The following is a 15322-nucleotide window of genomic DNA, read 5'->3' as shown; positions in this document are numbered from 1 at the left end:
AATCAGAATAATTGGAGTATCCATCACCTCAGGCATTTACCAATTCTTTGTGTTAGGAACGTTCCATTTCCACTCTTTCAGTTATTTAAAATATACCCTTAACTTACTGTTGATTATAGTTGCTTTGTTGTGCTGTCAAATAATGCTCATTCTTTCTAACTATATTTTTGCACCCATTAACCATCCCCTCTTTACACCCCCTTCCCAACACCCTTGTCAATGTCTGGTAACTATCATTTGGCGCTCTGTTTCCACGAGATCAATTGCTTTAATGTTTAGTATTCATATGTGAGTGAAAACATTTGGGATTTGTCTTTCTGTGCTTGGCTTATTTCACTTAACATAATGCATTCCAGTTCCATCCATGTTGTTTCAAATGGCAGGATCTCATTCATTTTTTTTTTTTTTTTTTTTTGCAGTTTTTGGCCAGGGCTGGGTTTGAACCCGCCACCTCTGGCATATGGGGCCAGGGCCCTACTCCTTTGAGCCACAGGCACCGTCCAAGGATCTCATTCATTTTTATGGCTACATAATATTCCATCATGTTTATGTACCACAATTTCTTTATCTATTCATCTGATGTTGGACACTTAGGATGATTCCAAATCTTGGTTTTTGTGAATAATGCTGCAGTAAACGTGGGAGTGTGGATGTCTTTTTGATACACTGATTTCCTTTCTTTTGGATATATACATGGCAATGGGATTGCTGAGTCATATGACAATTCTATTTTTAGTTTTTTGAGTAACCTCCATACCATTCTCCATAGTAGTTATACCAGTTTACATTCCCACCAAGTGTACAGGGAGAGGGGTTCCCTTTTCTCCATATCATCACCAGCATTCGTTAGATAAAAGTCATTTTAACTGGGGTGAGATATCTCATTGTAGTTTTCATTTGCATTTCTCTAATGGCTAATAATATTGAGCATTTTTTATGTCTTCTTTTGAGAAATGTTTATCAGATCTTTTGCCCAATTTTTAACAGTTTTGTCCTATTTATTAGAGCTCCCAATATATTCTAGTTATTATTAATCCCTTGTAAGATGGAGTTTGCAAATATTTTTTCCCATTCTGTGGGTTGTCTCTTCCCTTTGTTATTTTCTTTGCTATGCAGAAAATTTTTGGCTTGATATGATCCCATTTGTCCAATTTTGCTTTCGTTGCCTGTGCTTTGGGGGTATTATTCATAAAGTCTTTGTCCAGACCAATGTCCTAAAGCATTTCCCTGATGTTTTCTTTCTTTCTTTTTTTTTTTTTTTTGAGACAGAGTCTCGCTGTGTAACCCTCAGTAGAGTACTGTGGCATCACAGCTCACAGCAACCTCCAACTCTTGGGCTTAAGTGATTCTCTTGCCTCAGCCTCCCCAAGCAGCTGGGACTATAGGTGCCCACCACAATGCCCGGCTATTTTTTTGTTGCAGTTGTTTAGCTGGCCCAGGCCAGGTTCAAACCTGCCACCCTCAGCGTATGTGGCTAGCGCCCTAACTACTGTGCTACGGGTGCCAAGCCCCTGATGTTTTCTTTATGTAGTTTCATAATTTCAGGTCTTAGATCTAAGAATTTAACCCATTTTTTTATTTGATTTTTGTATGTGGTAAGAGATAAGACTCTGATTTCTTTCTTTTGCCTGTGGATATCCAGTTTTCTCAGTACCCTTTGTTAAAGACACTGTCCTTTCCCCACTATAAGTTCTTGGCACCTTTGTCAAAGATAAGTTCACTGTAGATGTATGGATTGATTTCTGGGCTCTCTATTCTGTTCCATTGGTCTGTGTGTCTGTCTGGATTTTTTTTTATTTCAGAATATCACAGGGGTACAAATATTTTGCATACATGAATTGGTTTTGTACAGTGTGAGTCCAAGTTATAAGTATACTCCTTAGCCAGATAGTGTGCATTGTACCTGTTAGGTGTGTCTGTTTTTATACTAAAACCTTGCTGTTTTGGTTACTACAGCTCTGTAGTATGATTTGAAGTCAGATAATATGATTCCTTCAGGGTTTTTTTTTTGTTTGTTTGTTTTTGTTGTTTGTTTTTTTAACCATAGGTCTCATTCTGTTGCCCAGGCTGGAGTGCAGTGGCATCATCCTAGCTAACTGCAACCTCGAACTGTTGGGCTCAAGTGATCCTCCTGCCTCAGCCTCCTGAGTGGCAGGTGCCATATGTCCAGCTAACTTTTCTTTTCTTTTTTTTTTGGTAGCGGCAACATCTTGTTCAGGCTGGTCTAGAGCTCCTGACCTGAAGGGATCTTCCTGCCTTGGCCTCCTAAAGTGCTAGCATTGCAGGCATAAGCCACCAGGCCTGGCCTCCAGTTTTGTTCTTTTTGCTCAGGATGGCTCTGGCTATTCTGGGTCTTTTGTGGTTCCATATAAATTTTAGGGTTATTTTTTCTATTCCTGTGAAAAATATCAGTGGTATTTTGGGTTTTTCTACTCTCCCAAATTTTATTAAAGAAAAAACAGTGGTGATAAATCTCCAGGATATAGTCAATTTTCTGAGATTCCTCTCCCAAAAATGTGACATGTGATTTCCAAACACATGCCAGAAGTATACATAGTTCCCAATTGTACTAAGTAGGTGAGAAGCTAAAATCTTAGTGTTCGGGCGGCGCCTGTGGCTCAGTCGGTAGGGCGCCGGCCCCATATACCGAGGGTGGCGGGTTCAAGCCCGGCCCCGGCCAAACTGCAACCAAAAAAATAGCCGGGCGTTGTGGCGGGCGCCTGTAGTCCCAGCTACTCGGGAGGCTGAGGCAAGAGAATCGCGTAAGCCCAAGAGTTAGAGGTTGCTGTGAGCTGTGTGATGCCATGGCACTCTACCAAGGGCCATAAAGTGAGACTCTGTCTCTAAAAAAAAAAAAAAATCTTAGTGTTCATCTTCCAGCCTTCCCCAGTCTGTGATCTGTCTTTGGATCAGCAATAATTGCCTGAACAGCCACTATGGCCTCTTTCATTTTTGTCTGTAGCTCTCTGAGCTCTTTTATGTGTGGCAATCATAGAATTTGAGCAGCTTTGTTAAGAACTACATCTCTTGTGTCAAAACCAAGAATATGTTCGTCTAAAGCAACAGGCAAGCTCTCTTTTGTTTGATTTGCTTTAGCAACTGAATTTTGTGTCAGGGCTCCTCAACCAAAATGTGAATTGAATTACCAGGTGATCATCATGACTTTGAATCTGAAGGTTAGCCAAAGCTGTCACACAAGCCTTAAAATCAGGATTATTTACATCCAGATTGATGAATGGCTTTTCATTTTTAGTTGTGCTGTCAGCATTTTTTTTGCATTATCAGGTACTAAATCCTTGTATTTTTCAACATGATCTCCACATTCAAGTCTAACAGCTAAATCAAGAAGCCAGTCAATTTTTTCTCAAAGATCTTGAGTCTTGAAAGGACAGTTAACATCTGTGAAATACTTTTCAAAGAACTTGGGCCAGTCACCACTGGGGATGTTTCGTAAATTACCTCTGTCTTCAGTCTTTTAGTGTCTGATTTTCTGGTCTTCAAGGCAGACAATAAAGTTTCTAAACTCTGTTTCATCTTTGCAGTTGAAGCTGGCAGGATTGTGGTAGTTGAGAGCCATCTGCTTGTGTCAGAACATGTCCCTGCTTCTTGCTCTGGTTCCCATAATGGTGATTGCACTGAATCTGTAGATTGCTACGGGCAGTATGAACATTTTAACAATATTTACTCTTCCAATCCATGAGCATGGAATATCTTTTCATTTTTTCTGTGTCCTCTTCAATTTCTTTCATCAGTGTTTATAGTTTTCATTGTAGAGGTCTTTCAACTTTGGTAAATTTTATTTCTAGGAATTTTATTTTGTTTGTAGCTATCAGAAATGGGATTAATCTCCTTGGTTTCTTTTTCAGGTTGTTTATTCTTGGCATATAGAAACGCTACTGATTTTTGTATGTATATTTTGTATTCTGCAACTTTACTGAATTTGTTTATCACTTCTACTAGGGGTTTTTTTTTTTGGACACTTTAGGTTTCTCTAGATTTAAGATCATACCATCTGCAAACAATAATATTTGACTTTCTTCCTTTCCAATTTGGATTCTTTTTCTTTCTTTCTCTTGTCTGATTGCTCTAGCTAGAACTTCCAGTACTATATTGAATAACAGTGGTGAAAATGGGCATCTTTATCTTGTTTCAGATGTTAGAGGAAAGTCTTTAAGTTTCTCTCCATTCAGTATAATACAAACTGTGGGTCTGTCATATATGGCTTTTTATCATGTTGAGTAGGTCCTTCCCAGTTTTTTGATGAGAGTTTTTTATCATGAAGGGATATTGACTTTTACTAAATGCTTGTTCAGCATCAATTGAAATGATCATATAGTTTTTGTCCTTCATTCTGTTGATATGATGTATCCCATTGATTTGCATACGTTGACCCATCATTGCATCCCTGGGATGAATCCCTCTCGATCATGATAAATAATCCTTTTAATGTGTTGTTGAATTCAGTTTGCTTGTATTTTGTTGAGGATTTTTCCATCTATGTTGATCAGAGATACTGACCTATAGTATTCTTTTTTGGTTGGTCTTTGTCTGGTTTTAGTATCAGGGTGACACAGGCCTCATAGAATAAGTTTGGGAGTATCCCTTGCTCCTTGATTTTTTGGAATAGTTTACGTAGGATTGATATCAGTTCTTCATTGAATGCTTGGTAGAATTCAGCGGTGAAGCCATCTGGAGCTGGGTTTTTCTTTGATGAAAGACTTTATTACTGCTTCTCTCTTGTTACTTATTGTTTTATTCAGGTTTTGGACTTCTTCCTGGTTCAATCTTGGTAGGTTGTATGTATCTGGGAATTTATCCATTTCTTCTAGGTTTTCCAATTCGTTGGCATATAATTGCTCTTAGTAATCTCTAATGATCCTTTGGATTCTGTAGTATCAATTGTAAAGTCTCCTTTTTCATCTCTGATTTTATTTATTTGGGTCTTCTCTTTCTTAGTCTGTAAGCCAGTTTCTTTTGTTCAAAATGTTCTCTCAGTTATTAAGTCCAATGAAAGCTAAATGTGTGTGACACAAATGTTAATACTTCCCAATCCCACCACTCCATGCCATACTCTCATCACCACCATATCCTTTTCCATTCAATCTGAAAGTGGCCTTGACAGTTTTCTGACATGATGTGTCAGGTAGCCATTGCCAGTTGGTCAAGCTTAGCTGGGGAAACAGAGCCTGGTGGTATCTGTTGTTTGTATTGATCCTCTAGCTTCTATTTCAGCAGCATCTCTTTAGTGTGGAAATCCCCAGCAGGTATTTAAATGGCCTTGACAGAGTCTAAGGACAGGTGCTTAAAAGAAGCTCTTGGGCCACTCTGCAAACATTTATTGAGTGCCTAATACATGCCAAGCCTATGATATGTGATAGATGCAGCATAGCCCTTCCTTTCCAAGAGCTCAATCTGGACAACACCGTTCCTTTTTTTTTTTTTTTTTAGTTTTTACCAATTTATTTTTTAAGAGATGAGGGTTTTGTTTTGTCACCTGGGCTAGAATGCAGTGGTGTGATCATAATTCACTGAAGCCTTGAACTCCTGGGCTCTAGGGGTCCTCTCACCTCAGCCTCCTGAGTATTTAGACTACAGGCAGGAGCCAGCATGCTCAGCTACTTCCTGTTTCTGCAAACAGTGCCAACCACTGTTCTTCCAGCTACTCAGGCCCAAAACAGTCTCTTTTGACTCTGTCCTCCCCATGCCTTATTTGTGTAGCTTCTACTTCTCTATACTATAATTTATCCTTTCCTTTTCATTCAGATCCTCATAAACTCTTGTCTAGATTTTTCATTCATCATGTAATTGAAATGGGGGGGGGACAAGGTTTCCGTGGGCCCAGCTCTAGACCCACCTGTGTGAGCTGGGGGGACAGGAACGTCTCAGAGGGCAAGAAGGGGTGCAGAGCGTGGACCTCAGCAGTGTGAGGAACAGGGTAAGGAAAGGACAGTGGGGAGAGGGTTCTGAGAAAGACTGGCTACAGCTCAGGGCCCCCCTGTATCTCAGATGCCATTAGTTTTCACACATCCCCCATGAACGTTCTCCACATAGAACAAAGGTCTGACAGTGAATTGTACTAGATAGCTTGTCAGCAGCTTGAATGATCACCAAGAGAAAAACGTGGCAAATTATTTTACCTTCTACCTGCTTTCTCTGTCTTTGTTTCTTACGTTTGGTGACCTTCTTGGCTAATGTGTGTACATATTCATCATGCAGAGAACTCCATTTTGAAACCTCAGAAGATTGATAGTGTGCTCAATGAAAGTACTTGTTGGGTGCCATATTGATGAGCAGAAAGTCAGGTTACCTTGGGAACACAGACGTCCTTCCTGTTTCTATAAAAAGGGATGTATTGGCTACAGTTGTGAGGCAACCTACATTTTTCAGATTCTTTATGGTAGAAATATGCCTATAGGGAAATGCTATATTTTTTAATGACTCTGATCAAATATATAAGCCTTCCTTTTAGAGCTGATCAAATCAGGAAAACCCAGTTTTCAGTGCTTCTGTATTTTTAGAGGAATCAAAGCTGTTTTTAAACCATCTTTCTTTTCTCCCTCTTCCCCAGGGTCTATAGTATATGAGCAGGAAATTTGTTGTGAGAGACATATGAATTGTTTCCATCAGCAGGTATTAAGGGTATGATTTGTACTAACGTTCTTAGGAGGGGACTTATTTGCCCATTAGGGCCTATGAAGGTCACGTGCAGGCAGATGGAATGTATTTGACCTCATTGGTGTGTCCTACTGAGGGGTGTGGCCTGGCCAAGTAAGCCTACTCACTGCTGATCCTAGGGGCAGAGTGACGTCTTTGTCTCCTTTGTAGATTCCTGCCTCACTACAAAGCCATCCAGGAAAGTGGGGTTGGAGCACTTTGTTCCATAATGATTGTTATAAAATCCTTACTGCTTTTATTTAGGCATTTAGCTATAGTCCTACCCAGGGGAACAAACTATGCTCATCAATGCTATCAAACATGTGTAAGAAATTAATCAATTCTCTGATTTTGAAGAAGAATTTTCTTATTATTATTGCCTCACATTTTTACTTTTTTTTTTTTTTTTTTTTGGAGACAGAGTCTCACTTGTCAACTTTCAAGACCATTTTTAACGTGTCTCCAAATTGTTTGCAATACAAAGAGTGATTTTGTTTTTCTAGCATCTTTATTTCTCCTTTGTATTTTGTTCTAAAACTAAGTAATCCTCTCAGAACCCAGGCCAGGGTGGTAAGAGGAGCAGACCTGATCTCTGCACTGATTGGATTGAGTTTCAGTAGCCTTGTCAGTGGCCTCTCCACTCCGTAGAGTGCTGTTGTGTCACAGCTCACAGGAACCTCAAACTCCTAGGCTTAAGTGATTCTCTTGCCTCAGCCTCCCAAGCAGCTGGGACTACAGGCGCCCGCCACAATGCCCAGCTATTTTTTGTTGCAGTTGTCATTGTTGTTTAGCTGGCCCAGGCCGGGGTCGAACCCGCCAGCCTCCGTGTATGTGGCTGGCGCCATAACCACTGTGCTATGGGCGCCGAGCCATTTTTACAGTTTTTAACAAAGCTGCCAAACGGGAAGTGTGTTTCTTCTCTTTATCATTTTCTGGTTTTACTACTGTATTTTGATGTGGCATGAACCAACATGTGTACGCTATCAGGAAGTTTTTCTATTTGTCAAATGCAGTGTAGCTTACCACCCTAGGCCCTACTAACTTTGAGGGCTAGATGATTCTTGTTTAGGGATGGGGCTATCCTGTGCACTGCAGGATGTTTAACAGTATCCCTGGCCTCTACCCAGTAGATGCCAGTAGCACCTTTCCTCTTGGCATGACAACCAAAAAATATCTCCAGACATTGCCAAGTCCTGGCACGGGGTGCACAGTCTCCCCTGGTTGAGAACTATTGGAGTATAGGATCATGTAGCATGCAACTTTTACACTGGTCATCTGAAACACTAGGTTTTTTTGGTCCCCTGATAATAGAAATTATCAAGTGACCTTGAAGCATGATAGCTTGGCTAATTTAAAATAATGTGGCGAATCGAAAACCCGATTGCTATGATGGGCTAGCATGCTTCAATAGCAACAGTATATTGATGTTCTTTGATGGCTGTTTTTGCAGGTGAAATGCAACACACAGGATTTAAAACTGTGTATATCATCATTTTTTATCTTCTTGCAGTGAAAAACAAGGAAAGAAACAGTGACATATAATAGTCAAGCCACCCATGCACAGGCACAACTGTAGTGCATAAAAGCACTTATGTTATGTGATGTGTTGAATGGCAAGTGGCCTTTTTTGTGGAACATCCGAAAGAGAAGCCTATACATGTCAGTAAACCTTGGAATTTCACCCTGAAGACCTCATTATTTTACATTTCCAGAAGCAAATATTGGATCCACATTTTGCTTTTTCTCTGGTCAGTATCATAATGTGTAGTCTTACTATTTTCTTTTTTGTAGAGACAGAGTCTCACTTTATGGCCCTCGGTAGAGTGCCGTGGCCTCACACAGCTCACAGCAACCTCCAACTCCTGGGCTTAAGCGATTCTCTTGCCTCAGCCTCCCGAGTAGCTGGGACCACAGGCTCCCGCCACAACGCCCGGCCATTTTTTTTTTTTTTTTTTGGTTGCAGTTCAGCCGGGCCGGGCTTGAACCCGCCACCCTCGGCGTATGGGGCCGGTGCCCTACCGACTGAGCCACAGGCGCCGCCCAGTCTTACTATTTTCAAAATAACCTTTTGACTACTGACAGCAATAAGTAGAACTTTAAGATTCATGGTCCTTGGGCAGTGCCTGTGGCTCAGTGAGTAGGGCGCTGGCCCCATATACCGAGGGTGGCGGGTTCAAACCCGGCCCCTGCCAAACTGCAACAAAAAATAGCCAGATGTTGTAGTGGGCACCTGTAGTCCCAGCTACTCAGAAGGCTGAGGCAAGAGAATAGCCTAAGTCCAAGAGCTGGAGGTTGCTGTGAGCTGTGACACCACGGCATTCTACCAAGGGCGACAAAGTGAGACTCTGTCTCAAAAAAAAAAAGAAAGAAAGAAAAGAAAAAGATTCATGGTCCTTTTGTTTTTCCAAAGAGGGTTAGCAGGCATAGGGTAGAAGGGGGGCTGGAGGGGTATGGAATGGTAACAACTTAGTCAACAAGCTGGAGATACGTGCAAGGCTGTTGGAAAGGCCAGCGGACTGCCCTGCACAGTGTTGAATAGAGGTACACATTGTGCTCTGCTCTCCTGGTTCAAACAGGATCTGTCTGTGCCAGGAAGCTGTTTCTGCCTTAAGGCCTTAAAGTGCCCCTGAAGGTTGTCCTTGTTTATTAGTTACTGTTGTTGCTGGGCTGAGGATGCCAGATGCACAGATCTATAGGCCTCAGATTGGGGGTCACCCCTGCTGGGAGTGCTTTTCAGAGAGAGACACAATGGGGGTTGCAACTTTCAAGACCATTTTTAACATGTCTCCAAATTGTTTGCAATACAAAGAGTGATTTTTTTTTTCTAGCATCTTTATTTCTCCTTTGTATTTTGTTCTAAAATTAAGTAATCCTCTCAGCACCCAGGCCAGGGTGGTAAGAGGAGCAGACGTGAGCTCTGCACTAATGACTTGGATTGCGTTTCAGTAGCCTTGTCAGTGGCCTCTCCACTCAGTGGCCTATCCAGGACCACCTCTGACATAGGGCTAGAATTGCTGTGAGCTGAGACAGAAAAGCAAGGCTAGGAAGGCATGCGCCTCACATCAGATGGTTTGAGTTGCTTAGCAGTGATTAGAGTTCAGATCTAGTGCCCAGTGGGATGGCAGAGGAAGAGCTGTCAGCCTAGGAACAAGGGGCCTTCCTCAGGGAAGGGGTCTGAAGGGTCCTGCCAACCGCATAACAGTGAGGGTGGAGGGATCCTAAGCGACCGTGAACATGTCAGTGTGTGGAAATACTCAGGGAATGAGGACAAAATAAGGAGAGTGAGACAAAGAAGTCTCTGGTTGGCTTGCTCATACTCAAAAGCACAACTTGCCCTATAGTAGGGACTTGAGACCTTATGGGCAGCTGGCCCGGGAATGGCATGGAGATAGACCAGAAGGGTCTCTAGTGATCCTTTGTAGATCTTTTACTTTCATGGTCATTAAACGTACACATCACCCTGAAGAGAAACCAAGTGGCATTACAAGTAGTGGGGACTCCACAAGTAATGTCTCTTTACCAACAATTATCTGCTTGATTCTGTCTGCAGTTTCAAAAGGATGTTTGTAAGTTTCTTGTACTCTGTTGCTGAAAAAAATCAAATAAGATTTATCTTTTCCCCATGTCTGGCCCTCTTTCCAGAGGCCCAAGATCTTTCTGAGTCTTATCTCAGGACAGTAAGTTAGGAGCTTGTATTTTCACAAGCCTTCCATCACGTGATACAGCCTTCACTGGAAATATCCACCTCTCCTGGTATGTAACCCAGCCCCTGTACTACCTTTGAAGGAAAATTCTGGTTGGGTTAGGCTTAGGAATAATGATGCCTAAGATTTATTGAGTAGTGACTGTGTAACAGGCAGTGCTCCAAGCAGTTCCTTCTCTCTTTCTCCCTCGACCCCCAACTCAAGTAATGCTCCTGGCAATCCAGTGAGTGGCCGTGATTTCCATGGGGTTGGAAACCAGGCCAACTGTGGAGCCCCTGCTCCCAGGTACAGTATCAACTGCCTTCTGTGGCCTTGCTGGGGGATGGAAGGCTTTTCAAGGGTTATTCTGTCTGCACAATTGGAGTCCTGTATCAGGTGAGAGTCCAGAAGCTCATACCAAAGTCCCGTGTATCAGAGCCTCTCCATCTCTAAAGGACCTGAGGCCAAGTTCAGATGCCTGGCCCTGCACACCCTGTCTGTGGTAGAAGCTTCTGCAGTCATTCTGTGTTCATTCCCTTATCTGTTGCCAGCCCCACTTGCATCTTTTTTGGGATCACTCCCAGTGGGAAGGGTAGAGTCCAAATTCTTGTGGCTAAAGAACAGGCGCACACAAAACCATTCTGTGATGACCAGAAGCACACAGAGAGGGGAGAATAGAGTTGGAGAGATGATCCTGTGACAACCACATGGGAGAAAAGACTGGCTGTGTGGGTTTCCTTTAACTAGCAAATCATTCTATGAAGAGAGTATGCTGTGTATATTGGGTTGTTTTGAAATTACACATATTTGTATTTCATTTATTATAGAAACACAGAAATCTAGAGAAATCCTGCTTCCCAACTGAGGTTGCAGGGTAGGAGTTAAGCTTTCACATCATAGTGCTCAGTAGGTAATTAATCGAGTTTTATTTTTCTAGTCTGTCTTCCTTAGCTACCTTTCAGTTTATCTACCTCCTAAGCTAATATATCAGTTCAGCAGAGCAAGTCTTTTGTGTTTTTTTTTTTTTGTTGTTGTTGTTGTTGTTGTTTTTTGGGACAGGATCTCACTCTGTTGCCTGGGCTACAGTACTACAATGGTGTTATAGCTCACAGCAAGCTCAAATTCCTGGGCTAAAGCCGTTCTCCTGCCTCAGCTTCCCAAGTAGGTGGGACTACAGCCGCACCACCACACCTGGCTCATTTTTCTATTTTTTTTTTTGAGACAGAGTCTCACTTATTAACCCTCGGTAGAGTGCTGTGGCATCACAGCTCACAGCAATCTCCAACTCCTTGGGCTTAGGCGATTCTCTTGCCTCAGCCTCCCGAGTAGCTGGGACTACAGGCGCCTACCGCAATGCCTGGCTATTTTTTTGTTGCAGTTTGGCCCGGGCTGGGTTTGAACCCACCACCCTTGGTACATGGGGCCGGCGCCCTACTCACTGAGCCACAGACGCCACCCTCATTTTTCTATTTTTTTTGTAAAGATGGGGTCTCACGGTGTTGCTCAAGCTGGTCTCAAATTCCTGATCTCAGGTGATCCTCTCACCTCCCAAAGTGCTGGAATTATAGGCATGAGCCACATGTCCTGCCCAGAGCAAGTCCTAGAATTGAAACTCTGGCCTCTTGGGAAGTTGTGGGGGATTTCCTGGGGAGTTTTGTGGGGTTGTTGGTAAGACTGAAATGATTTCACAGCCTGGGCTCGGGCCCATTGAGCATCTGCCGCAACTTGTTTGGTCTATGTTGTCATATTTCAAGGGAAGGGCACCAATTATAAATACTCCTGCATGCCCAGCCTTCTCACAAGGGTCCTATAACCCTGGAAATAGGTAGTGATGTTCCTGTTTTACAGAAGAGGAACTCAAAGTTTCTGAAATACTAAGATTTACCCAAGGTCCTTTGACTGGGATACAGTTGGGCAGGCCACATGGATGGAGCCAAGAAGACCCCAGGGTTGAGGGGGCTAAATTTTATGCATGGATGGGAAGGCAGACCAGCAGAGAGTTTTACTGGTAGCTATAGAAAGAGCCAGGCCATTTGGATATTTGTAGCTGGGATCTGGTGTGGGGTGGAGAAAGTTACAAAAGTATGAGAAAAGTGGGTTAACAGTGAACCTGGAAGATAACACTTGTTGAGGGGTTCAGAACTATGGAACCCACTTCTTACACCTCTTTGTCTCCTTAATTGTACTGGTAAGGTTAGGCCCAGTTATGCCCTTTGAGAGCCCTGAAGATCCAGTCAATCCCAGGGCCTTTGCAAGTAACTTCAATTCCCATGTTGGCCCTGGCAAGGGGCATACTTCCTGTTTCCCATGCTGCCCTTGAAGTCTGAGTGCCCCCACCTCTTTATAAGTCCTTGAGGATATGACCAACTCAGGGTTGTCAAACAAACATAATGTTTGTTTGTTTGTTTGTTTTTGAGATCCAAGGTTATTCTTTGTAACTTTGAGAACCAATAACATAGGGCAGATGGGCGAGCACTGAATTTTGCCTTTTCTGTTTGTTGTTGCAGTTGTTACAGCTGTAAAAATAGGTATAATTTACATATACTACAATGCACAAACTTTAAGTGTACCATTCTATGAGTTTTGGTAGATATGTACACTGCTTTGGCCTAGGCCCTCCTACCATGAGCACAGTAGTCCTTGAACTGTCAGAGGTCCAGGCTATCCAGTTGGTACCCCACTGGAGGCCTGTAGCAAGCCAAAGACCTTGGTGGTTTGAAAGAAGGCTTTAAAACTCTGGGAGAGTCAAGGGCTAGTTCTAGACTGTAGTAGTAGACATGACAGTGGTGAGACATTGGTAATGAATGTTGAAGAGCACTAATGCTTTCTGGATGCTGGATGTGTCCCAATGTAAACTTGGATTTACATTCTCATTTAGGGACCACATCTACATCAATAATGATGATGGTGATAACCATTAGCCAATATTTTTTAGAAAAAAAATTTTTTTTAATTGTTGGGGATTCATTGAGGGTACAATAAGCCAGGCTACACTGATTGCATTTGTTAGGTAAAGTCCCTCTTGCAATCATGTCTTGCCCCCAGAAGGTGTAGCACACACCAAGGCCCCACCCCCCTCCCTCCTTCCCTCTCTCTGCTTCCCTCCTCATGACCTTAATTGTCATTAATTGTCCTCATATCAAAATTGAGTACATAGGATTGATGCTTCTCCATTCTTGTGATGCTTTACTAAGAATAATGTCTTCCACTTCCATCCAGGTTAATACGAGGTATTTTTTAGAAGTTTAATGTGTGCTAAGAGCTTTACTTATAGTATTGTTCTTTAAGCTCCACATTGCCTATGACACAGGTACTGTTATTGTCCCTATGTAACAATTGAGAAAACTGGGGCTTAGGAGCTTCCCAGCAGTTGCACTATTAGTGTGTGCTGAGCAGCAACTTGACAGAGCCCAGCAAAACCCATTCTTCTTTCTGACCATCCTTCTCTGTGCATCCCAGTAGGAATAGTTACTGGTCCCTGGATATCTAGATCCCTAGGTCAGTCAGTACTCCTTCTTGTAGGTGGTCTTCCCTATCAGTGTTGAGTCCATCAAACTGGCTCAAATTCAAGCTTTGTTACTTAGTAGCTACATGACTTTGGACAGATTTCTTAAACTCAGTCTCAGTTTCCTCATCTATAAAATTGGGAGTGCCTCCCACCTACTAGGATTATTGTGAACATTAAATATCATTCATAGAGCATAATGCCTGGCATGAAGTACATGCTTAAGAAATGGTGCCTTGGGCGGCACCTGTGGCTCAGTGAGCAGGGCGCCGGCCCCATATGCCGAGGGTGGCGGGTTCAAACCCAGCCCCAGCCAAACTGCAACAACAACAAAAAAAAAAGCCAGGCGTTGTGGCGGGCGCCTGTAGTCCCAGCTACTTGGGAGGCTGAGGCAGGAGAATCACCTAAGCCCAGGAGTTGGAGGTTGCTGTGAGCTGTGTGAGGCCACGGCACTCTACCGAGGGCAATAAAGTGAAACTCTGTCTCTACAAAAAAAAAAAAGAAATGGTGCCTTTAGAAGAAGACAGTCTAGCCCATTAATATATGTACAGTTCCCCAAACTGGGCACAGTTGAATTTTATAACTTGGTACATTGTCTTTTGGTTCGGGGGGGCTTATTTATCAGACTGAGTTGCTGGCACAGGAGGTCCTGGGATGACTGATCACAAGTGTATGCATATGGAAGAATAGCACTGTTACATACCACCTTCATAATTAGTGTTTGTGAGATGTCATCTCTGTACCCTTTTTTTGTAAGAAATTACTTATCCTGCTAAAGACAGGATCTGATTCATCAGAAGGAGCGTGTATCTACTTGTATAGACAAGAACATGCAGTTATTAGCAATGATATACCCTTTGCCGAAGACAAAAAAATTAAGAGATCATATACCTTTTCCTAATAAAAAATATATTTTGTGCAAAAAGAATGCTCACCCTGATTTTATACTGGCGGTGTTGTAATGCACTTTTCTTATCATCACTGTTATGAGAGGTAGCCTGTTGGGTTTCCAAGTGTATGTGCATAAGACCTCTGTGGTGAGAAACAAGCAAGGACATGTACACGGGAACAGCCAGCACAGAACAGCTTGAACAACTTGATGTGTTACAGTATCTCATTTACTCCGCACTATAAGGTAGATGCTGCTCATCTCCATTTTATAGAAGAGGAGGCTTTGAGCAGGTCCTGCAGGGCCACACTGCTATGCCTTCTTCCAGTAACCCCAAGCAGAGAATTTTGTGGCAGACTGGTGAGGCCCACATGCCAGGTTTCAGGGAGGGGAGTGGGATCCATTCTCCTTATTTGACCTTGATAGCTTGAGTAGACTTGGCCCAATTCTACATTTAGGGGGGAAAAAAACACTAGTCCTTAGCTGTGTAATTGTGTTTAAGAAAATCATTTAGGAATCATGTAAGTTATGTAGTAATATTCTTATCATGTCTGCATTTTTCTGGAAAAATGTAGTTCAGTAAGCTGTTTT

At 42.5% G+C, this 15322-nt stretch overlaps 1 protein-coding gene and 1 pseudogene across 9 annotated transcripts in view; one reads left to right on the top strand and one right to left on the bottom strand.

Moving 5' to 3' along the window:
• The window catches only part of MAP7D2 (MAP7 domain containing 2), a 123761-nt gene that overhangs the window by 29015 nt on the left and 79424 nt on the right, over positions 1 to 15322 (top strand). The window lies entirely within an intron of this gene.
• Positions 2870 to 3577, bottom strand: LOC128577898 (RNA transcription, translation and transport factor protein-like; annotated as a pseudogene).

This window comes from Nycticebus coucang, chromosome X, assembly GCF_027406575.1.
Source record: "Nycticebus coucang isolate mNycCou1 chromosome X, mNycCou1.pri, whole genome shotgun sequence".
Classification (NCBI taxonomy): Eukaryota; Metazoa; Chordata; class Mammalia; order Primates; family Lorisidae; genus Nycticebus; species Nycticebus coucang.
This window is presented reverse-complemented; position numbering and strand designations above follow the sequence as displayed.